Here is a 26,408-nt window from a genome sequence, read left to right as displayed (position 1 = left end):
TGCTCCCATATTTTTTTGGACCTCAGCAGCTGTTAATCATTCTACTATTGCCATTTACGCCTCCTGCAGATCCATCTTTTGTTTCTTGTCCCATTACCATCTGCTTTCACCTTGCACCATCATCCCTTTTGTCATTTAATCACTCCTGCCTTTCACCCTAACACTAAACTTCCCTTGTGTTCTTTCCTTCTCTCCTCCCTTTCTCTGTCTTTGTACTTGCTTAAAACCTGTTACATCTCTAACATTACCAGTTCTGATGAAAGAACAGCAACCTGAAATGTTAACTCTGTTTCTCTCTCTACAGCTGCTGCCAGACCTGCTCAGAGTTTCCAGAATTTGTTTTATTATTTATTACAATTGCTGGGTCAAGAGGAAGATAGAATAGATGAGCCTTTTCTTATATGAGATTTTCTGTGTTAATTTTTGGGGTTAATTTTAGCCTGGGCATTTGGCTTAGTGGAGCCAACAGGGCTCTATTTAACGGTGCGGAGCCATTAACAGCCCAGCATCGGGATCCTCGTTCCTTTCAGGATGGGGACCCCGCCTCCATGTAGTATCAGTAGTGCCACCGGGAGCAGTGGCCACTGCCAGTACTGCAGGAGGACATAGAACCAGGCTCAGTGCTGGAGACCCGGCCCCAAGGTAAGTGAGGAGACTGGGGTGGGGGTGGGGGTGGGGAGTTGGGGGGGTGCCGCTGGGGCCGGTCTGGCATCCCCCGATGATGGTGGGAGGAAGGGTGGGCATTGAGTGCAGGGGGAGGGAGGTGGGTTGTTATCCGCGAGGGGACCCTCCATGGGCCACAGTTCACCTCGTTTTATTAGGTGGCTTCCCTGCGTGGCGGAAGCAAACACCCCCCCTGCCCACTGCTGCTAGCTTCATGCCAGCGGTGGGGGGGAAGAGGCCTTTAAGTGGCTGGTAATAGGCCTCTTCAGGACCTCAATTGGCCTCTGGGTGGGAAGATCGTTGTTGTCCCTGACTTAATTACGGTGCGACAGAAAGATGACAGGCCCTCCGCCCCCGCCTCCCATCACAATTCTATGGGCCCCTCCACCTCCTCACTCATCTCTGTGGGTGCATTAAATCCAGCCCACTGTAACTCAGTGACCTTCAGGCTCCCGGTTTTGTCCCTTTTAAAGATCTTTTCATTGGAATCTGAAGTTTTTGCTCCTTGAATGTGCCTTATTTCTCAGGAAGTTTGGGGCCATGTGGCTTTAGTCACCTCCCATATGAAATAATTCACACTCATAAAGATGAATTGGTTAGCTCTGGTTATCAGCTGTTTAATCTTCTTCATTACACTTTAAATTCCTTTTGATCATTTAACCGTGAGCAGCCAATGAAAGTGAGAAAACCATAAACTATCACACATTTACAGTCCAGAGAGTCTCAGTGACTGCTGCTGGTCACATTGAGAAGAATCAAACTACATCTAAACTAATTTTTTGTGCAACTCACTCTATGGATTTTTCTGGAAACTCAAGGAGTTTTTTTCAACCATCGGCTGCCCTGCTTCTGAGGCGATCAACAGACAAAACTGACAAGGGAATTGCAGCCTCCTGGATGGATAAAACTTACCTGATGTAATTTTCAGGTGGGCTGGTTAATTGAATTCCAGCAGTCCAGCCCAGAACAGATGGGAGCATTGTTTTCTCTGAGCTGTGCGGAGATGCAGCCACGCAGCAATCTGGAACATACCATATAGAGATCAAATAGGCAGCACACAAGAAATGTTCCCTTTAAGATGCACATATGCACGGCCACCTTAAAGGGACCATGCGGTGAAATCAGCAGGCCGTGCACAGCAAAGAGAAATTCAAGTGAATATTGGGTGGGAGGCTGCTTCTGATGCTGAGCATAGCATCCCTTTCGCGATTTTGAGGTACAAATGGCGACAGTATGCGCTCATTCATACCATGCGGTGAGTACCCAAACCGACACTTGCAAAAATTATTATTTTGGAGGGCGTTTTTGTGGGGCAAGGAGAAGTGGGATTGGTATTCGGCCCATCTTGTCTATGCTACTTCTTTGCAGAGCAATCTAAGACTAATTCCATTAGCCCTCTGTCTCAAATGCCTATCGACTCTTCAACTAAAAGATGCAATGGTCTCTGTTTCAAATAAACAGGGCCTATGTTTGCAGTTGTTGCCACAGGACAGCTTCACACCTCTAGAGTGGGAAGTGGTAAGAGGCCCAACCTCATTTCAGCAGGAGCAGCTTTCAGTAAAACTACAGTCGCAATGCGCTAGCAGCTCTGTAAGTACTTGATCGACACGAAGAATAAAAAGTGCCGACATAGAAGCTGCACCTCTGATGCCACCTACTGGATACTTGTGCTGCTGAGATTACATCATTTAAACAAGAAAAGACTTGCATTTTTTAAGCGTAGTTGCTGTTGTAATGTAGGAAACGTCGCAGCCAATTTGCACACAGCAAGGTGCCACGAACAGCAACGAGATAACGAACAGATAATCAATTTTAGTGATGTTTGGGATAAATATTGGTCCGGGATAATGGCAAGAACCTCCATCTTCTTCAAAATAGTTCCCTAGGATCTTTTACAGCTTGAGAGGGCCAGCAGGGCCTCCTCTGTTTAATATCTCAACTGAAAGACAGGCTAGATTTTGTGCTCAAATCTCCAGAGAGCTTTCTGACTGAGACTTGTGAATACTACAAACTTATTTTTATTCTTTCATGGGATTATAGGTGTCGTTGGCAGAGCCAGCATTTATTGCTCATCCCTAATTGCCCTCGACAACTGAATGGCTTGCTAGGCCATTTCAGAGTCAACCACATTGCTGTGGGTCTGGAGTCACATGTAGCCCAGACCAGGTAAGGACAGCAGATTTCCGTGGACATTAGTGAACAAAATGTATTTTTAAAACAATCGACAATAGTTTTATGGTCATAATTAGGTTTGCTTTTAATCCCAGATTTATTAAATGAATTCAAATTTCACCATCTGCTATGGTGAGATTCAAACCCATGCCCTCAGAGCATTAAGCAAGGACTCTGGATTACTGCTCCAGCAACATTACTACCACACCACTGCCTTCCTGTGGGGTGATCCACAGCTGATAACCATTGTGATCAGTGTGAACCAAAGGCCTGCCTGGGAGACAGGGTGAAAGCTTCCACTTGGTGCAGTTCTCATACAAATATTTAAATTGGTTTTAATAACATAATCTCTGTAAGTTTAACCCATTTAACATGTTAGAGCCAGACAATTCAGGCCAGTGAAAATGCATTTGCTGGTGAGAATGATGTGAACAAAAGACGGAGATTGCAAGTGTGAGAACTCTCTTACTTTCTGTGTGATCCATGCTTCATCCAATTGTATCTGGAAATTGTAAATGGTGTCCGTGACCCAGCATACAACACTGATTGACAAAGGTCAGCACCCTCCCACCTGTTATTGGCTAAGAAGCTAGGCACCAATTAACAGGACTGTCTGAAGAGTACTAAGGAGGGCCTTGCACATCCCATACCATCTCAACTGAAATTCTGTCCAAATTTCCTGCCTGTGAGAGAGCTCACATCCTAATTTCGAATCATGTATAAATCGAGTGTTAATGGGGAAAGCTGTGAATCTGCTTATTCTCACACTGCACATGTACAATAAACTTGAACATTTTGGATGGATGTTAAAGGCCAGCCTGGTTTTCAGCTATCAGCAAGCAGCCCCTTGAAGCTGCACTGCTCAGTTTGCTTTGCTACCATTGAATTGCATTCTATGGAGACTGTTCTTGTACTCCCCTCTCACTGGATTTAATAGAAGAGGACGAAGAAGAAGCAAAGAAGGAATGGCAGAGATATCAGTCAATTTGCTCTCCATGGAGTTATCAAGCAGCAATATTTATTTGAACAAGCATCTTTGTTTCTTTTCCAAAAGAATGGCAACAGCAGTCATAGAGTTATAGAATCATAGTGGCACAGGAGACCATTTAGCCCAGCAGATCCATGCCAGCTCTCCATACAGCAATCAAATCAGTCCTATTCCCCCATTCTATCCGCAGTAGCCTTGCAAGTTCATTTCCTTCAACTGCCCATCCAATTTCCTTTTGAAATCATTGATCATCTCTGCTTCCACCACCCTCGTAGGCAGTGAGTTCCAGGTGATTACCACTCGCTGTGTAAAAAAGGGTCTTCCACACAACATCCCCCTGTATCTCTTTCCCAAAACCCTAAATCTGTGAACCCTAGTTCTTGTACCATCTGCTAATGGGAACAGCCTTTCTCTGTCTACCTTATCTTAAACTGTCATAATCATGTACACCTCTGTCAAATCTCCCCTCAACCTTCTTTACTCCAAGACATTCCAAAAATTGCACTGCTGGAGTTCCCAATGTACTGGGAGCTATTGATGGCATCTATGTGGGCTCGAATGCCTTTTTAGGCAGACCTCGGGACTGAGGGTGACTTGCATCCACTCCAGTTCAGTGAGTTCTAACGTAGCTAATGCATCCAATGTGCAAACTGCAGCCTCTACCACATGTGGGGCAGCTGGTGTTTGAAGAGTTGGATAGGCGAGTTTCTTGGTGGGGGTGGGGTAGGGGGGTCCGTGTACTCTTTCCGCTGTCTGTACTTGGCTTCCATGTGCTGCTGTCGATATCTCACGAGGTGCTCGGTACCTTCCCGAATGCATCTTTTCCACTTTGAGCAGTTGAGGGACAGGGACTCCCATGAATTGGTGGCTATGTTGGATTTCTTCAGGGATGCCTTGAGAAAATCCCTAAAGTGTTTTCCCTATCTTTCTGGAAGTCTTTTGTTGTGGCAAAGCTCAAAATAGATCAGTTGTTTTAGGAGCCTGCGAGTGACGTGGCCCACCCAGCGAAGCTGGTTTTGGGTGATTAGCAGCTCGATGCTGGGAATGTTGGCTTGGGCTCCAATACACAATGCAATAGTCAACATACAACAGGAAACAATTCTACTCTATGAATATGCAGCCACTCAATGACCATCAGCATTGTATTGTTCAATTTCATGTCCATTTCTTAGGCTACAATCTTCCATGCCAAGTTCAAAAAAGAATTAAGGCTGAGTGGAAGAATTGGCTCTTTGGAGACCTGTCTGAAACACTGCACAGACACAATGAAGCCTATACAGCATTACAGAGCATGCTAGATGCAGCTAAAAGCACTGCTTCAGATGCCTCAACACATTAGGGAGTGTCTTAGAGTACAGTCCATCAGGGTCTGAAAGATTACTGCTGACTACTAAATATTGCACAAATTTGCATCACAATGGAATCTGATTCTGAAGGATGAGGAGGTTAAATGGTAATTAAGGCCAGTGACACTGATCAGGATGATGCAGCTGCACAAACATCAGTACAACTAGGAAAACCATGCACCACGGCATTCATCCAAAAGGCCTTCACCCCAGGAGCTGATTTACTTATGTCACACACGTTAACTGTGACCTCTAAGTGATTTGCCCAGTCTAGGGAGTAAACATGCTGGCTGGCTGTTCGGTGTCAGTGAACATTCTATGGGATTCAGGTGGCCCAGTAACTTATTGTGTTGAATCTTAAGATTACCTTGCAATTCCTCCATGTCTGCTGCAGCGATGTACAGCTAGCCATAGAAAGCATAGAATTTTACAACACAGAAGGAGGCATTCAGCCCATCGTGCCTGTACTGACTCTTTGAAAGAGCTATCCAATTAATATCAGTTTCCTGCTAATTCCTTCTACAGTCATATAAATAGTGAAAAAGTGGTAAAAGGAGAAGTGGGACTGATTAGGGACCAAGAAGAGGTGGAATGGGCGGACAAGTGGCAGATGAAATTTAATGCAGAGAGGTGTGAAGTGATTCATTTTGGTTGGAAGAATGAGGAGAGGCAATATAAAATAAAGGGTACAATTCTAAAGAGGGTGCTGGAGCAGAGGGACCTGGTGGTATATGTGTACAAATCATTGAAGGTGGCAGGGCAGGTTGCGAAGGTGGTTAGTAAAGCATACAGGATCCTGGGCTTTATAAATAGGAGTATAGAGTGCAAAAGCAAGAAAGTTATGATGAACCTGTATACAAACTGGCTGGGCTTCAACTGGAGTATTATGTCCAATTCTGGGCATCAGACTTTAGAAGAGATGTGAAAGCATTAGAGATGATGCAGAAAAGATTCACAAGAATGGTTCCAGGGATGAGGAACTTCTGCTGTGGATAGATTAGAGAAGCTGGGCTGTTTTCCTCACAGAAGAGAAGATTACAAGGAGATTTGATTGGGGGGTCTGGACAGACTAGATAGGGAGAAACTGTTCCTGTTTGTGGAAGGATCGAGAACCAGAGAACACTGATTTAAGGTGATTGGCAAAAGAAGCAATGATGACATAAGGAAAGCTTTTTTACATAGCATGTGGTTAAGATCTAGAATGCTCTGACTGAGAGTGTTGTGGAGGCAGATTCAGCCGAGGCCTTCAAGAGAACTGGGCAATTATCTGAAGTGAAAAAGTTTGCAGGGCTATGGGGAATAGGTGGGGGAGTGAGACTAGGTGAGCTGTTCTTCCAGAGAGTCGCACAGACCCGATGAGCCCAAAGGCCTCCTTCTGTGCTGTAACCATTCTATGATTTTCAATTATACAATATTCTTTTGAAATTTACTGTTGAATTTACTTCCAACATCCTTTCAGACAATGCATTCCCAATCATAACAACTCACTGCATAAATAAAGTCATCTCCCTCCGAGTGCTTTTGCTTCTGTGTCCTCTGGTAACTGACCCTCCAGCCAATGGAAACAGTTTATCCATATCTACTTTATCAAACTCCTAATTTTGAACACCCCTATTAAAGCTCCTCCTACCCCCTCTGGTCTAAGGCAGTGGTTCTCAGTGTGGAGTGGTCCACAGAGGTCCTCCACGTGGTCCACGGCTGGTCCAAAAAGCAAGCCACTGATGTGTTATGTCACAGCCGGGACATACGAGAGAACAGGCCAGAACCCTCATACCCACCATTTGCTTGACGTCACACAATTAAGCTGGCTCCTGCGTGCACAGCACGGGCCGTCATAAGCACAAGCAACAACAATCTAGTTTTGTAAGATTTATGTTACTGTCGATTTTATTTGATTAATATAGGTGTAAGATAAGTTTCTCAGAAGATCATTGTGAGATTGTATAACATATATTAGAATATTTCAAATAAACATGTTCTCTTGTAGTATTAATGTTTATATTACGAAAATGTCTACACTTTTATTTCTAGCATGAATACATTTATTTGTGATGCTTAATAAAAGAATTAATGCATATAAATTTATTACATTCTCATTAATTCTGATGGGATATTTGCAGTGGCAAGTGAAAGCGGGTGGGGTCCACCAGTCGCTGGTCCGCAAGGTCTTTTGCCCCATTTAAGTGCTCCATGGACAAAAAGGCTTGGGATCCACCATTCCAATGATAACAATCCTGGTTTCTTTAGCCTCTCCACATGAATGAAGTCCCTAATCCATGGTATTATTCTAATCCTAAGGTCTTTCCAGCTGGATTGGACAATATCTTGTTTAACTAGACCCCAAGGCCCAAGGTCTCCATAGCAGCTGAATAATCATGCATAAGAGATACTCCAGTTGGGTTTGCGACCGGTGTTACTGTGGGCTCCACTTCAGTTGTGCCTGGAATTGCCAGAGCAAACACATGCGATTAGGACTACTGCTCACATGAAGGATAAACACCAACTGATAAGGCAGAATGGTCAGCTTCTGTGTTGTAATTTCTATGTAATGATGCATGTGTTCCATGGCAAACTGCAATGCTGAGCTTTCTTGCATGTTTTCAAGGTACAGCAGTGTGCTCCTTCTCACTTTCAACCAAGACTTGTAGAAAATTTTGAACAAACTCCTGTGAACAATCTTGATCAAAAGGAAATCTCCTTTCATTAATTTCAGAATTCCTAGGCACTGCAGCTGATGAAGGCAGTAGGCTGATCCTCCTGCCTGTAGGCCCATGCACCTCAATTCACTGTGTTTTTGGCTCCTCAAGCAAGGTAACTGTATTGTCTAGAGTGTGGTGATCATATTGCTGGTGCTTGTCACAGTAGTATGACTGGTTCTGCAAAGTGCTAGCTTTCTTGAGGCAATTCATAGCACTGGGGGCTGTTCCTTCAGGCCCACAGAAACACAAAGGAACAGATGTTATCTGGATCAAGAAGCACCTTGAAGCAGTGCCTGCAATGCAGTTTGCTGTCTGAGTCTGTATGAGTGTACAGCTGTGTGCAAATAAGTGAATGATTCGCGAATGATGACATGGAAGGACAGGGTGGCACTGGTTTCAGCTTGGAGAACCCTTTGGCCTCATCCTCTACCACATCCTTGATATTATCACAGTCATGCTCAGTGTCATCAACGGGAATCTGGCCCTAGCACCAGTTCAGGTCTCTGCCGTTCCACTAAATGCCATCTTGTCCTTCAAGCAAAGAAGCATTCTTAAAATGTTGCAAGTTTCAAGAGCACATGTGACATAAATATGAAGAGAGAGACAAGAAAAGACTGTTAGGGATGAATATTTACAGCCTGAAACTAGTCAGGTTTGTTAGGAAATAAACATCCATCATGCAGCATGGTTACATATTAATATATATATATATATATATCAAGAGTATGGAAAGACCATTGAGACTATCCTACTTGCCCTATCCAGACAAAGGTGCACTTTGTACACAATTGGCCTATCACCATTAATGACACAATGGCATAAGAGAGGCAAGAGAAAAAAAAACTCTGGGAAATTATTTCCTGACTCCCTAAGAAAATCATGGATTGTTTACCCTTTCTTCCTAGACTCCCACAAAGCAAGAGAAACACATGGAAAGAAAGACAGAGAGCATGAGAAGAGACTGGCAGCTAACATAAAAGGGAATCCAAATGTCATCTATAGGCATATAAATAGTAACAAAGTAGTAAGAGAAGTGGGCCAATTAGGAATTCGAAAGGGGTTCTGCATTCAGAGGCAGTGGCTAGGGTACTAAAGGAAGTATCTGCATCTGTCTTTATCAAAGAAAAAGATGCTGCTGAAGTGATAGTGAAAGAGGAGGTAGTTGAGACACTGAATGGGTTAAAATTGATTTTTAAAAAGCTGGCTGTCCTTGAAGTTGATAAGTCACCAGGCCCGGATCAGATACATTCGAGGATACTGAGGGAAATAAGAGTAGAAATTTAAGAAGTGCTTGACATAATTTTCCAATCCTCTTTAGGTGTAACGGTGATGGCAGAGGACTGGAGCATCGCAAATGTTAAACCCTTGTTCAAAAAATGGTGTAAGGATAAACTACAGGCCAGTCAACTTAGCCTCAGTGGTGGGAAAGTGGTGGATTGCTCTTTGTCCTTTTCCGTAGTAAACCTAAACCTTATGTTACGACCTTCAGTGAGACCATTAACGTTAAAACATGAGATAAGAACTCCCCAGAAGAATTTAAAGAATTACCCAAGATTTCACTTTTTTAAACCTATTATTATAGCAACTAAATTAATAATCACCATTAATTAAACAGTACTTTGTAAGTAGCCAATACTCTAAATTACAGAGAAGGGTATTTTCTTCACTTATTAAACACTTGAAAACCTCACACCACATTTATACATTACACATTCCTCCTTGAAGCGAAATCTTTGCAGCTGAAAGTCCCAAACTCCCCCCAGTTGCAATGGGTTGGATCTCCCAGACCTTCTCAAAGTCAATGTCCTCTTTGCTCACTATCAACCTGGACTTCTGTGAATAAGGCAATGCCTAGTCCTGTTGGTCTTTTCCTTCTTCGCAGAGCTCAACTTTCAAATCAAGTTCAAATCTTTGCAGCCTTTTACGGTATCAGTGTTCCAAGAGCAGCCTCTCCCTTGAGGCTGCCACCATGGTCTTCCAGTCTTTCTTACAACCTACAGATTTCTCAAAGTCTGTGGAATTTGCCCAGAATCTGAAGGTCAATAACCATTTTTTCCCCCCATATATGGAGTCTGAAGTCTGACCACAGCAGAGCCACCTGGGCTTTCTTTTATTTTTAAGTGTTAGTAATTGCAATTCACATTTGCATTTTCAGAGCCACTGGCTCCTTGATTACGATCTGATAATCTGGGAAAGTTAAAGCAGCTGTTTGCCAGGTGTCATAACCTTGCATTCTCTGCTTTTCAAAAGGATCTTTGATCTGGGCTCCTTGTTGTCTGAGTTACCAAGATTCCTGTCTTGTCTCTAAGCAGAGGTAATTTAAGGTCACATGACTGCTCTGACTCCATTTTACACAACATTAAAAATCACAGCTTTTAAAACACAATCATGCTACTAAGACCAGTGTTCATAACACATGATACTATGATCTCTGTTTCCTAAATGTTCCCCTACAGGCTTGATCCACTTTTCCCACCTCATTCTCCACAACCAGATCCAGCAATGCCTCCTTCCTCGTGATATCCTAATATTTAGACACTATAGAAACAAGCATATAAACAATTCATTCTACATCACAATTTGAGAGTATTTCTTAATATAATTAGGCAAATGTACATTCCTTTCTAAAGTAAAAAATATACAATGTTCAAATTCATTATAGACTTCAAAATGCCAGAAAATTGACCAAAATTGACTAAAATCAAAGTTTTCTGGTTGGATATAGTCAGACTCCCTTAAAAATAAATCTTGCATTCCTTCAACAATTGCATCGCTCATCAGGCTCTCATTTATTTATGGCTTGTTCCCTTCAAAACAAGTGAAGAACATTTGTTATACCTATAGCTTCAGTTACAATCCCAATGCACTTGTTTTCATGTTCAGAGTTTTTCAGCTTTTCTGAGCACAGTGTTAACTTTTCCAAAGCTGTAAAACAGTTTTTTTTCTAGCTTTCTAGGTTGCTATGTACAAGCACATTTACAAACAGTGCTGGCACGGAGAGGCCTTCTAAACAGTGGACACTGGGAAAGCATGGTCACCATCCACACGATTTCCTTTCATTTTATTAAGGAATGGAAACCCACGAAGAGAGTGCTGCAATTTCTCGCTGTGCCTTCTCAGTGAGCGAAGATCCATGTTGTGAGCTCACATTACAATAATCACACCATATGCTCTGTGGGATGTTTGATCTTTACACAACCTCACTAAGGTTTTTAAAAAAAAATCATTTTACGGACATACTTCATCATTATAAAACATATTTCTGTTTTGGAGAACTAGTGGCAACAGTACATGCTGTTCAGTCACGGCAAGGATAAGACCGAAAGAGAATATGGCCTGGAAATGAGTGGTGAATGGTTGGTTGTCTCTGAATCTCTGCTAAATAGCAGGCAGCTGCAGCCAAAAATTCAGTTTTAATTTTGATCTAACTCCACTGGAAATTATACTGAATATAATATATTTTTATTACATTTTTATGAAGAAAAATTTAAAAAACATACTGACAGTAATTTTATTGGAAATTACATTTTTATGTGCAACTATTGAATTCTTTGTTCTGACAATGCAACAAATTCCAACCGTGTCCAATCGACGGTGCCGATAATACAACACTCTGCATATTCACACATCTATTTACATGTAATAATACAGAAACACAAATACATAGGTACAACACATATGCAGATACAGACGTATGCATGTGCATACACACATGCATGCTCCAGGATGCATATACACATACCTAAACACGCTCATACAAAAATGGACACACACTCATACATAGACATGTGTACATAGACAGAATATTTGTCTGTACATACATTTTAAAATCAAAATCACTTCTAGAAAGGGAAGCATTGTCTTGGTAAAAGCCAACAGTGAACAGAAAAAATTTGAATAGCACAGTATGGATTGAATCCCAACTACTTCTGTGCTGCCACATATCTTTCCAATCAATAAAATTAACAAGATAAAAACAATTACCAGTGATCTAAAGAAAAACTCTTTATATTATTAATACCGTCCCTGCTCCTTTGACAAGTAGCTCACTACTTATTGTAGAGTCTAGGTGAAAAATTAATGAATGTAGCATCTTAATAGAATCCCTGACACTATTCACGTGAAAATTAATAAATTTGAAATCCATTTATAACTCACTTGTGGGGGAACTGGAGAATTCAAGTATCATGTGGTCTTATCTTCAATTTTTAAATCATAATCTGAAAAATGATGACATTTTTATCGGGATCAAGTAAGGAAACTAATTAGTATGTGTCGTTTTTTATCAACAGACTTAGAAGTTCATTGCACAATTAAGCGACCCCATATATCACTTACTGCGTACATTAAACAAGCATAATATTCTGTAGTTATGAATTATTGCTGAACTTTTGGAAATCCAAGTACACCACATCTACATGTTCCCTGTTATCCAGCTTGCTTACTACTTCCTCAAAGAACTGTAATATTGAAAATAACTATTTAGAATCTGGGCTGACACTGCATTAAGTATATGCAAAAATGGACCCATTTATATCTGTTCCTTACAATATGAAGTTAATCAGATACAATTCAAATGCTTTTTCCCCCATTTCTTCTGAAGACGTTTCAACATCTAATTCAATTTCTTTGATTCTTTTGGGCCTCCTTATCTCGAGATTTCTTTGATTAGGTAGCTGAATATATTTATAACTGAAAATACAACATAATAAAAAGTATAGGGACACTGAAAGTGTCATTTCAAAGCTTAAGCCCAACTAATGAGAAAGAGCATAATACAGAGGAATATACATGGACTAAGCTTTGACACAAGTTATAGATTGATAACTTGAAAAAGGCTCATTTATCCGTGCTCTCTTGTTTTCAGTCTGTTAACCTTTTAATTCTCTATCCATGCTAATATATTATTCCCAAAACCAAGAACTTGTCAATTGTGATAATTGTACAGGGCTTTAGTGAGACCACACTTGGAGTATTGTGTGCAGTTTTGATCTCCATAGCTAAAGAAGGATATACTTGTCTTAGAGTCAATGCAGCAAAGGTTCACTAATTTTATTCCTGGGATGAGTGGGCTGTCCTGTGTTGAGTGGATTGTCCTGTGATGAGAGTTTAAGTCGAATAGACCTATAATCTCTGAAGTTTAGAAGAATGTGTGGTGATCGCATGGATTCTAAGAAGGCTTTACAGGCTATGCCTATTCCCCTGGCTAGAGAGTGTAAAACTAGGGATCACAGTCTCAAAATAAGGGGATCAATTATTTAAAACCAAGATAGGAAGGATTTCTTTATTCAGAGGGCTGTGAATCTTTGGGATTCTCAACCCCAGAGGGCTGTGGATGCTCAGTCATTAAGTACATTCAAGGCCAAGATAGACAGATTGTTGGGGAATCAAGGGGCATGGGGATCAGGCAGGAAGATGGAGTTGAGGTCAAAGGTCAATCATGATCTTATTGATTGGTGGAGCAGGCTCGAGGTGCCATGTGGCCTACTCCTGCTCCTATTTCTTATGTTCTTATGTAAGAGTAGGAGTAGATATTAGGCAGTTGTTCTTTTCCCAGATAATTGTGAGCCTCTAGAATGCATTGCCAGATTCTATGGATCAGTTCCTGACTGGAGTAGAGATTGGAACATACAGAAGATTATTATTATCGATGACACTTGGTCCATGAGGTCTCCTGATCTTGTTTTGATCATCTAAGGTGGTCAGACAGGAATTTTTAACAATATTTTTTCCCATACTGACTCTGGCTATTTGTCTGTTTATATGAGATGCCTACCAGGATATCTCAATGTGGCAACAAAGGAATTTGGAAAGTGAGGGGATGATCCAGTTGTCATGGTTCATGTAAGGACAAATGACTTTGAGAAGAAATGACTGGAGGTTCTGCATAGAGACTGTCAGGAGTTACGAGCTAAATTTAAATAAAAAAGTGGCCAGAATTTTCCGTTGAGCGGGAGGCCCTGCCCACTGGCCAAAAGGTTGGGGGTGAGCCCGCCTCTGTTGGGCCTGGGGAGCCATGCCTGGATTTAACACTCCTCATGCCCCTAATTGGCCTTGGGCGGGACTTTTCCACCTCTCTGAGGCAGGAGGTCCGACCTAATGGAATTGCCGGCCAATCAACAGGCCGGCAGTTCTCAGTCGCAGCAGTGCCACTGGGAGTGGCTGCCACTGCTAGGACTGCACACAGTCACAGCTGGAAGAGGGATGATGGCCCCAGAAACAAAGATAAGTTTTTGGGACCTCACCAGGGTCCCCCTGGCGGCTTTCGGGGTACCTTCACCGCCCGCCCGCCGTTGGTGGCAGGAGGAGACTCTGAAGTTGCAGTTAATTGGTCGCTTAAGGGCCTTGATTGGCCTGGGATGGGCGGGCCGTTTCTCGCTGTCACTGCCCCTCATAAAATTGCAGCGGGGGCAGGAAGGCATCAGGTTTGGCACCCCTCACCTCCCACTCAATTTTACGGCCACCCCGCTCTGCCACCAGTCCACTCCTCAACGGATCTCAAGGGTGGTAACATCAGGATTATTACCTAAGCCACATGCTATTTGGCATAGGAACAAACAGATCAGGAAGGTGCAAATGTGGCTAAAAAAGTTGTGTGAGAAGGAGTGATTCCATTTCATGAGACATTGGCACCAGTACTGGGACTGAAGGGAGCTGTAATATTGGGATGGGCTGCAAGTGAGCCACGCTGAGATTAAGGTACTTCTGTTAAGGAATAATAGAGTGGTAAAAATAGTTTTTAGACTTTAAACTACTAAATGGATGGGAGTGGGTGGAGTATCAGTAGGAAAAAATAGTAAAAGTAATAGGCAAAAGATAAAAGAAAGGGATAAGAGATGAGCTCAGTTCACAAAGAGTGATTATAGATATTATAGGTGTAGGGAATATTAAAACAACAAAAGTAATTGCAGAAGGAGTGACAAGCAAGAAATGTGGTATGTTAAATGATGTGAGAAAGGCAGAAACAGGGTAGAAGGACACGTTAGGATCGCTGGACAAAATAAGAACTTTATAGACTAATTAAGAGAGTATAAGAAACAAATTAATTGAATTAGAGACTCAAATACAACTGAGAGTGTATGACATGGTGGCTATCACAGAGACATATGCATTTGGCAGCCCACCCGCGCGGACTGCACGTCGCAGAGGCACCGTGATATTAAACGCAGTGGCTCATTTAAATGGCCGGGGCGAACCACCCTCGCCCCCCCCAATGATGTGAGGGGGTGGGCTGTCCGTCCCCGGCAATGGTATCAGCAGCTTTTACGCAGGTGCTGACGCCATTTTTAAAGGGTTTCGAGCCCTTCCATTTAATTTTAGTATTTAAAGATATAGTGCATTGAAATTGCTTTGAAAAAATTAAATATATGTTTTTAGCCCCTCTCTCACCCCCCCAATAACCACTGAATTTATTCCTTGCCCTCTCCCCCCACAAAAAATACTCACCTTGTGTACCTGATCTTCCCCACCCCCAAAGTTCATGAACTTTTAACTTCACCCCGTCCCACCATCCCCTTCATCAGTCAGATTAGTTTGACCCTGTCCCCTCACCACCGCACCCCCCACCCCCCGCTGCACTGAAAACTTACCTGATCTGCCCTCCTCACCAGTGCTACGCCTCGGATCCACGGACGGAGATCCGAAGGGGCGGGAGTGCCGGCCACCGGCACCAATATAGCACCAGGATGGATGGCAGGAAGGGCTAAGAATTCAATTCATTTATTTTAATAAATTAACATATTTGAATTTCTCTGCCATCATTGAGCACAGGGGCGGCCGCCAAGAGGCCTCGCAGTTGCCGGCAATATCGGGCCAGGCCTTGCCGACATCGAGGCACGTGACCGGCCTTTCCCAGAGGCATTTTACGCCCCCCCCCCACCCCACCGCCACTACCACTGATGTCAGGGGGTCTGTAATATGAGCCCCATAGTTGCAAGCTGGCCATGATCAGTAGTTAATTATTCTAGATTCTAAGGTCTTTAGAAAGGATACGGAAACTGGAAGATGAGGACAGGTAACTTTATTGATTAAAGCTACTATTACAACATTAATAAGAGAGGATATTGGTAAGGAAAAGCACTCAGTGGAGACTGCATGGTTAGAATTGAGGAATAAACATGGAAATATAGGTAAGATTTATAGCACAGGAGACCATTCAGCCAATCATGTCTGTACTGGCTGGAAAAGAGCTATCCAACCTAATCTCAACTTCAAGCTCTTGGGCTGTAGCCCTGTAGGTTACAGCACCTTAAGCACATATCCAAATGTTTTTTAAATGTGATAAGGGTTTCTGCCTCGACCACCTTTTCAGACAGTTTTAGATACACACCTCCCTCTGGGTGAAAAAATTACTCCTGAACCCCTAATCCTTCTATCAATTACTTTATATCTAGACACCCTGGTTATTGACATCTCTGCTACCAGAAATAGGTCCTTCCTATCCACTCTATCTAAACACCTCATAATTTTATACATCCCAGTTAAATCTCGCCTCAGCCTTCTCTGTTCCAAAGAAAACTAACCTCAGCCTATCCAATCTTTCTTCAAAGCTAAAATTCTCCATTCCTGGCAATATCCTTGTAAATCGCCTCTGTGCCCTCTCTAGTTCGATCACATCCTTCCTGCAATATGGTGACCAGAACTGTACATAGTACTCCAGCTGCGGTCGAACTGGTGTTTTATACAGTTCTAGCATAACCTTCCTGTTCTTATAAGCTAAGCCTCAGCCAATAGAGGAAAGAATCCCAAATGCTTCTTGACCACCTTATCCACCTGTCCTGCTATCTTCAGGGATCTGTGGACATGCACTGCAAGCTCATTCTGTTCCTCCATACTTTGTATTTGACTAACTTATTACAGTTCTTTGAGGAAGTAATAAGCAAGCTGGATAACAGGGAACCTGTAGATGTGGTGTACTTGGATTTCCAAAAGGCATTCTATAAAGTGCCAAATCAAAGTTTACTACACAAAATAAGAGCTGATATTGTAGTGGGTAACGTATGGATACGGGATTGGTTAGCTAAGACGAAGCAGAGAGTAGAGATAAATGGGCCATTTTCAGGTTGGCAAGTTGTTACTAGTGGAGTGCCACAGGGATAAGTGCCGGGGCCTCAACTATTTACAATCTATATCAATGACTTGGATGAAGGGACCAAATGTATGGAAGCTATATTTGCCGATGGCACAAAGATAGGTAGAAAAGTGAGCTGTCAAGCGGATGTAAAGAGTCTACAAAGGGATTTAGATAGGTTAAGTGAGTGGGCAAAAATTTGATAGATATAGTATAATATGGGAAAATGTGAACTTGTCCACTTTGGTAGGAAGAATGGAAAAGCAATATATTATTTACATGGAGAGAGACTGAAGAACTCTACGGTACAGAGGGATCTGGTGTCCAGGCACATGAAGCAAAAAAAGTTAGTATGCAAGTACAGCAAGTGATTTTGAAGGCAAAAGGAATATTGACATTTATAGCAAGGGGAATTGAGCATCAATGTAGGGAACTGTTGCTAGAGCCTTAGTTAGACCACATATGGAGTACCGTGTGCAGTTTTGGTCTCCTTACTTAAGAAAAGATATATTTGTGTGAGAAGCAGTTCAAAGAAGCTTCACTCAACTGATTCCTGGGATGAATGGCTTATCTTATGAGGAAAGATTGAGCAAGTTGGGTCTATACCCATTGGAGTTTAGAAGAATGAGAGGTGATCTTATTGAACCATATCATATTCTGAAGGGACTTGAAAGGGTGGATGCTTGTAGGGGAGTCTAGAACTAGGGTCACAGTTTAAAAATTAGTTATCTCCCATTTAAGACTGAGATGAGGAGAATTTTTTTCTCGCAGGTGGTCATTAGTCTGTGAAATTCTCTTCACCAGAAAGCAGTAAATGCTGGGTCACTGAATATATTCAAGGCTGAGTTAGACACGGGAGTCAAGGGTTATGGGAGACAGACAGGAAAGTGGAGTTGAGGCCACAATCAGATCAGCCATGATCTTCTTGAATGGCAGAATAGGCTCGAGGGGCAAAATGGCCTATTCCTGCTCCTAATTCTTGTATTATTGTGCTTTGTATTGTGTTCTCAGTAACCTACCATTTATAATGTATTCCCTTTCCTTGTTGGTGCTCTCCAAATGCATTACCAAGCAGTTCAACGGATTGAATTCTGCTTGCATTTTTCTGCCCATCTGACCAATCCATTGATAGCTCCTGCAGTCTATCTTCCTCACTATCAAACACATGGCCATTTTTTTTAATAATCTGCAAACGTTTTAATCATGCACCCTACATTTAAGTCTAAATTATTGATACATACCACGAACAGCAAGGCTCCCAGTATTGAAACCTGCGGAACCCCCACTGAAAACAGGCTTCCAGTCACAAAAACACCCGTCAATCATAACTCTTTGCTTTCTGCCACTGAGCCATTTTTGAATCCAGCTTGCCACTATCCTTTGGATCCTATGAGCTTTTACCTTTCTGATCAATCTGCCATGTAGGACCTCGTCAAAAGCCTTTTTAAAATCCATGTAGACTACATCAAATGCTCTATCCTCATAGACCCTCCTTGCTACCTCCTCAAAAAATTCTATTAAGTTAGACATGACCTTCTCAAACAAATCCATGCTGACTGTCCTTGATTAATCTGTGCCTTTCTAAATGACAATTTATACTGTTTCTCAAATTTTTTCTGAATGATTTGTCCACCATCAAGATTAGGCTGACTGGCCTGTAATTACTCGAGCTATCCCTTCCCCCCTTTTTAAACAATTGTACAATGGTAGCAGTACTCCAGCGCCATGCCTGTAGCCAGAGAGCATTGTAAAATGATGGCCAGAGCTTCCGCTATTTCTTCCCTTAGCAGCCTAGAATACAATTTAACCGGACCTGGAGATTTATCCAATTTCAAGGATGCTAAACACCTTAATATTTATTGTGTCACTATACTTATCCCATCCAATATTTCACACACCTCTTGCTTAACTATAATGTCTGCTGCATCCCTCCCTTTTGTGAAAATAGATGCAAAGTATTCATTTAAGAACCTTGCCCATGTCTTCCGCCTTCACATATGTCACCTTTTTGGTTTCTATTTGGCTAAACTCTTCCCTTGGTTATCCTCTTGCTCTTTGTATATTTATAATACATCTTTGGATTTTCCTTGATTTTACTTGACAATATCTGTTCATATCCTCTCTTTGCTTTCCTAGTTTCCATTTTAATTTCACCCCTGCACTTCCTAAACTCCTCTAGGCTTCCTGCACTATTCAACTTTTGGCATTTGACATAAACTTTCGTTTTTATCTGAATGTGATCTGTGAGCTCTTTGACATCCAACGGGGTCTATATTTGTTATTCCCACCTTTTTTGTGAGAATATATTTGTTCTGAACACTCTTAACCTTATCCTTGAATGCATCCCACTGCTCTGGCTGATTTACCTTCAAGTAGCTGTTTCCAGTTCACTTTTTCCAAATCACATCTCAGGTTAGTAAAATTGGCCTTCCTCAATTTAAACCTTTTAAGAGAGGACTTAAAACTGTAATGTCTACAGGCCTCCTGGTAGCAGCAATAAAGTGGCAGAATATATTAGCTCAGTGATGAGAGTGGCTTGTAGCAAAAGCAACATTGTTTTAATGGGAGCTTTTAATTTATTCAGTTCAATATCAAAAATCATGGCTGATTTTCTGCCCAGTGACCTTTTCTGCATAGCTCCCGAGTCTTAATTTCTGTGGAAATACCTCCTTCAGTGTTTTGCCTTTCAGTTAGCTTCTGGACTCACTCGCTCGTCATAACTGTTTCCAAATCTGGGTATCAGTTCATCGTTGACTCCACCCTCTCTTAGGAACCACCTAAAGGCCAACAGAGGTACTCATCAAGCAACAGCCCCAACTACCCTATCCTGCTGTCTCACCGATATTCCTGCCCAGCACACCTGCTGTGGATTAATCTTTCCAACTGTGTTCCCATCCCATTTACCACTCCCAGCGCTGAACCTTTGGACCCCGTCAGCAGATCAGCTGTCCCTGCCCTCTCCACATCTTTCTTCAGATTGTATGTTCACTTGTGAACAAGGCCCTTGCCATCCATGAGCTTTGAGCATCACACAATGTTCCACCCCTCTTGTCCCTCATTTAAAATCCTCGATCTCTAATGCCCACCATGGCAAGAATCTCACAGGTACCTTCACTGCTTTCCTCTCATTCTCAGAGATTTCAACCTCCATCTCAACTGTTCGCACTCTCTCTCCTGAATTCATTGCCCTCCTATTCTCCTTAAATCTCTCCCGCCATATACACCAGGGATCAGCACCAAAATGTTGTACCACAGACTTTTGACAAAATTATTGGACTCAGCCACAGACATGGGGGCAATTAATCTGTATATAAACTATATAGCCAACCTAATGCCATCAAAATACAGTCCAATTTAAAGCACATTTCTCCCTCTATATAAAGTAGTTAAGCATACAAACATCAATGGAGAGCAGCACAACTGTATTAGCTAGCTAGCAAGCAAAAATGTATGCAATGCCAATACGAATTACTTTTGTTGACAGAATAGAGCTAGCTACATCATGCCATGGGGTGGTCAAAAGATATATCAGCAATAAAACAGAACACAAAATTGTGTTATGACCGAGGTGGGAGGAGTACACTGTCTTTTCTAGTTCCACTTCTCCACAGGTCACAACATCTATTTAAATGTTTAGCCAGTTACCAATAATCATATACTCTTTTTTTAAATCCCAGAACAAAATACACCAACAAAGTTTCTTTAATAATCAACAAAATTATCAGTTTATTATAAAACAAGACTTAACCAGCAACGAAGCAAAGCATTGACATGCCGATTAAAATATGAAGGTTCCTTTTTTAAAAATTCCCCAATTACACACACAAACACTGGAAAAAAATACAGAAATTCACTCTGCAGAGGTCTGTTACAAAAATAAGAGATGAAAAACTACTTTGCCCAAATACTTGCTAATTCTTGATGGAAGGTCAATTGACTTTAACCCCTTATAGGGACTAAACCAAATCAGGAGTACAACGTACATCCCTATAAGTCTCCTTTAATCAAGTTCAAATGAGACAAATTCTCAGAAACGTATTTGGGTCCAAAGAATTGTACTAGCTTTCCCTCAAAGAAAGAAAACCAACAGAGAATATCACCATCTTTCAGATAGCCTATTTTAATATTTATGGCTAAGTCATAAATATACCAGTTATTATAAAGGCCTGGGAAACTCTCTTCAAAATGTATCTCTCCACTTAAAGAGACACAGAGAGGCGGCTCTTGTAGTTATATACAGAATACTAAATAAGACGATTTATTAACTTTTATAGATTTATTAAAGAATTTAACATGCAATAAATTTCTTAAGTGGATAAGTATATCACAATATCAAATATTACTGAGAGATGTAACACACATTCTTATTTCTAACATAGAATCCAAAAGTTTAACCTTGCTAATGTTACAGCAAAATTATCTTAGAATATCCAGAATATCCATCAAAATTTAAAGTAAACTTTACCTTAAGTCCCCCAAGTAAGGCTTGGGATGAGAAGTGTTGTTTGAGGATACAATGCCCCTAAACTTTGCTTTCAAAACCTCTCATTTTTATACTATTTCTAAGGTGTCATCTGACTTCCTTTTAAAATCCACATCTTTAATTGCCATTTCCACTTAATGTTTTACTGGAAACCCCCTGTTTTCTGCAGTTGTAAGCCTTTATTTAGTCAAAATGTTTATAATTGTGTTTCCTTGACTTCTTGTTTCTGTGAGTCCATTTTCTATAATTGCCTTTTTTTATAGTACCTTAAAGCAACCTCCAGAGCCGATTTGTCTGCATCAACAACCCCATAAACTAATTGAGTTTATTGCTACCTCTTACTGAGGTCACACAGGAGATTTCAATGTGTGTGTTTGTCTTCCAATTCCCTGGCAACAGAAATTCTATTCCAACAAGGACCTTGAAATATTTAACTCTACCTTCTTAAAGTGGAATTTCAGTGAGTTCTAAAAACTGACCATCCATTCAATCTTTACTTCTAAAAGGCATAATACACTAACTGTTTCCAAATTCTACTTAATTAAGCCTATTATACCTATATTCCATCACAGTCTGGCATCCGGGTATACGTAATGGGTCACTAGGATCGTTTCAGAAGCAGTCTGTTCTGGAGATGTCGAGACTTATTCTAGCGGGCTTTCTAGAAGAAATGTGGCATCAAGTTTTTTCCGCCAGCACACACTTGAATCGCAGGATTGTTTTTTCAGATCCTCAGGAGCTATACGGCGCCAGGGACTTTTTGCTCTTCCACACTGAATCTTGTCAGGATTTCTTCAAAAAGGTAGAGAAGGAGGTGAGCTGGGTGATTTCTTTTTCCTTGGCAGGAAAACATTAACTGTCTTCAAACAGTTCACACCACAACTAACTGAAAACAATGTCCAAACCCCAAACAGAGAGTCGACCTCCTGACCTCCATTATCCTTGGTATGCGGCTTCTCTGTAACCATTTTTCCCAAAGTCACCAAGGGTTCTGCTGTTTTCTGAGCCCAAATCAGAGGTGGCCTCCAGCACAGGTGGCTTTCAAACAACATCTTGTCCTGTCAGTGAACTTGGTAAAAAAAAAACACATCCATGGAATCTTTTCAGTTTTCACACAAGTCCTCAAAAAAAAATTGAAGCACGTTAGTAACAATTGATAAACATGCTTATTAACTTGCACGATACACCATGAAGTTATTTTAATAATTGAACTAATCAGGCAAATGTTGTTCAGTTAGTAATTCCCTGGCTAATACAAAAATCAAACACAATTATCAGTGAGAAGTACCATTTCATTAGTATCTCTTTGACAGATTTCTCCTCATTAAAAAGGGCCTTTACTTTAATTGCTGGAGGTCATATACTGCAGATACATTAGAAGATCATTGATCTCCTGTACACACATCTCCAACTTTGTACAAATTTCGACAAAGGAATAAACTCCAGTTCTGAAAATGCTATTGCTTTTTAACAAATGGAATTTCAGCACTTGTTTTGTATATCTTTTAACAAAGAGGAATACAACTGCAAATAAATAGTACTCTCTGTATTGTAGAAGGCTGCAGAGTGTGTTTCGCTCGAGCAGGGGTTAGCTGTACTGGGCTGTGATTACTTTTTCAGACAATAATGGAGGCTGAAACTTGCAGAACTGAGCTGGCTAGGAAAGTCATGAAGCATGCTACAACTAAACTCCCAACCCTACACAAATGGGAAAAACTCAGAGAAAATTCAGGTCCTGATTCTAATTTTGCAACCCACTGGGAGCTGGGGAGTAGGGGGTGAGGGGATCCAATAGTAAAGTTCAGGTGGTCCATGAGAGGGATGATGGCGAAAGGGGTCATGTAAGCAGTGACTCCATTCAAAGAGCTTCCACTTCTCACCCACAGCCCACTCTCAGTCAACAGCCCACATGCTGCCTCGTCTCCTGATGGTCAAGTCTACCCCTGCATAGGTGCAGGTGGAGCACTCTTTTGTGGGACCCGCAAGGCTTCCAAGATCCCTAGGACACCCGCCAAGTGCATCACTGCAGTCAGAACATGGATGTGGGCAGCCTGCTTCTACCTCCGCTGAAACAACACAGGTTGCACCACATAGAGGTAGCAGGGAAAGATAGAGCAAGGCTTTATAGTTGAACAAAAGTGTGCACACGGGTGACTGATAAAATGTTGTTTTTGTTATTTATTTAAATTTCATACATGTTATTCTTTTTCACCACTTTCCTGTCTTGTCCATTCTTGGGTGCTGGGTGATAAGTGGCATCCCAACTTGTTTGATGGTGAATGTGATGACATTTTTTTTTTCTTTCATGGGATGAGAACATCACTGGCAAGGCCAGCATTTGTTAGCCATCCCTAATCCCCATTGAGAAAATGGTGATGAGCCACGTAAACCATATAGCCCATGTGGTGTAGGTACATCCACAGTGCTGTTAAGGAGGGAATTCCAAGTTTTTAACCCAGTGACAGTGAAGAAACATCAATATATTTCCAAGTCAGGATGATGTGTGGCTTGGAAGGGAACTTGCAGGTGTTGGTCTTCCCATGCGTCTGTTGCCCTGTCCTTGTAGATGTTAGAGGTCATGGGTTTGGAAGGTGCTATTGGTGAAGCCTTGGCGAGTTGCTGCAGTGCACCTTGTAGATGGTACACACTGATGCCTCTGTGTGTTGGTGGTGAAGTGAGTGAATGTTGAAGATGGTGAATGGGCTGCTTTGTCCAGGAGGTGTCAATCTTCTTGAGTGTTGTTGGAGCTGCACTCATCCAGGCAAGTGGAGAGTATTCCATCAGACTTCTGATTTGTACCTTATAGATGCTGGACAGAATTTGTGGAGTCAGGAGGTGAGGTACTTTCTGTAGAATTCCCACCATCTGACCTGTTCTTTTAGCCACAGTATTTATGTGGCTGGTCCAGTTAAGTTTCCGGTCAATGGTAACCCACAAGATGTTGATGGAGGGGGATACAGTGATTGTAATGCCATTGAACATCAAAGGGTGATGGTTAGATTCTCTCTTGTTATTTGCCACTTATCAGCCTAAGCCTGAATGTTGCCCAGGTCTCGTTGCATGAGAACACAGACTGCTTCATTATCTGAGGAGTTGCAATTGGTACTGAACACTGTGCAATCATCAGCAAATATCCCCACTTCTGACCTTATAATGGAGGGAAGGCCATTGATGTAGCAGCTGAAGATGGTTGAGCCTTGGACACTACCCTGAGGAACTCCTGAGGCAATGTCCTGGGGTTGAAATGATTCACATCCAACAAGCACAACTATCTTCCTTTGTGCCAGATATGACTCCAACCAGTGGTGAGTTTTCCCCCTGGTTCCCAATGACTTCAATTTTGCTCGGATTCTTTGATGCTACACTCATTCAAATGCTGCCTTGATGGCAAGGGTAGTCACTCTCACCTCACCTCTGGAGTTCAGCTCTTTTGTCTATGTTTGGGCCAAGGCTGTAATGAGATCAGGAGCTGAGTGACACTGGTAGACCCCAAACTGAGCATATGTGAGCAGGAGATTGCTGAGTAAGTGCCGCTTGATAGCACTGTCAACAACACCTTCTATTGCTTTGCTGATGATTGAGATTAGACCAATGGAGCAATAATTGGCTGGATTGGATTTGTCCTGCTTTTTATGGACAGGACCGACTTGGACAATTTTTCACATCGTTGAGCAGGTGCCAGTGTTTTAGCTGTACCAGCTAGGAGCTAATTCTGGAGTACAAGTCTTCATTACTACAGTCGGAAATTGACAGAGCCCATAACCTTTTGTGTATCCAATGCCTTCAACCTTTTCTTGATAACATGTGTAGTGAATCAAATTGACTGAAAAATAGTATCTTAAGATGCTGGGGACCTCAGGAGGAGGCCGAGATGGATCATCCACACGGCATTTCTGGCTGAAGATGGTTGCAAATGTTTCAGTCTTGTCTTTCGCACTGATGTGTTGGGCTGTGCCATCATTGAGGATGGGGATGTTTGTGGAGCCTTCTCCTCCGGTTAGTTGTTTAATTGTCCATCACCACTCACGGCTGGATGAGACAGGACTGCAGAGCTTTGATTTGATCCATTAGTTTTGGAATTGCGTTGCTCTATCCATTGCATGCTGTTGCTGCTGTTTAGCCTGCATGTTGTCCTGTGTCGTAGCTTCACCAGGTTGGCACCTCACCTTTATGTATGCCTGGTGCTGTTCCTGGCATGCTCTCCTGCACTCCTCATTGAACCGGGGTTGATCCCCTGACATGATGGTAATGGTAGAGTAAGGGATATGTTAGCCCACGAGATTACAGATTGTGATTGAGTACAATTCTTCTGCTGTCGATGGCTCATATGCCTCATGAATGCAAATTTTTGAGCTGCTAGATCTGTTCTGAATCTATCCCTTATAGCACAGTGGTGGTGGCACACTACACAATGGAGAGTATCCTCCACAAGGACTGTCTGATGGTCACTCCTACCAGTACAGTCACGGACAGATGCATCTGCAACACATAGATTGGTGAGCATGAGATTAAGTAGGCTTTTCTATCTTGTTGGTTCTTTCACCACCTGCTGCTGGGCCCTTGTCCTTCAAGATTCTGTGAGCTCGGTCAGTGTGATGTTCCTGAGCAATGGACATTGATAGGGGCCAGTGGACGGATGGTGAAGAGGTTGCTGGTTGGTTGTAGGGCTGCCTTGTGTCAGGGGCTTTGTAGGGAGGGGGGAGAGAGTGGCCATTACTTTTTGTGGAGATATGGGTTCATTGGTACAACCTAATTGAACCTTGCATTAGTAATAGCATCCTAGCAGTAATGTCAGATGGGGCTGCATTGCCTTTACCAATTTCTTCTTCTTCTTCTTTTTCTGCTTCTTCATCTTCTTCTTCTTCGTCTTCTTCTTCTTCCCAGCCCCCTCAGAATTGTCCAAGGAAGATCTGAACTCTTCACCATGTTCCTCCTGCAGGTCTAACTCTGGCTGTCGTGCAACGTTGTGCAGTGCACAGCAAACTAT

Source organism: Heterodontus francisci, chromosome 22 (genome assembly GCF_036365525.1).
Source record: "Heterodontus francisci isolate sHetFra1 chromosome 22, sHetFra1.hap1, whole genome shotgun sequence".
Taxonomy (NCBI): domain Eukaryota; kingdom Metazoa; phylum Chordata; class Chondrichthyes; order Heterodontiformes; family Heterodontidae; genus Heterodontus; species Heterodontus francisci.
The sequence above is the reverse complement of the archived record's forward strand: the minus strand, read 5'-3'. Positions refer to the sequence as shown.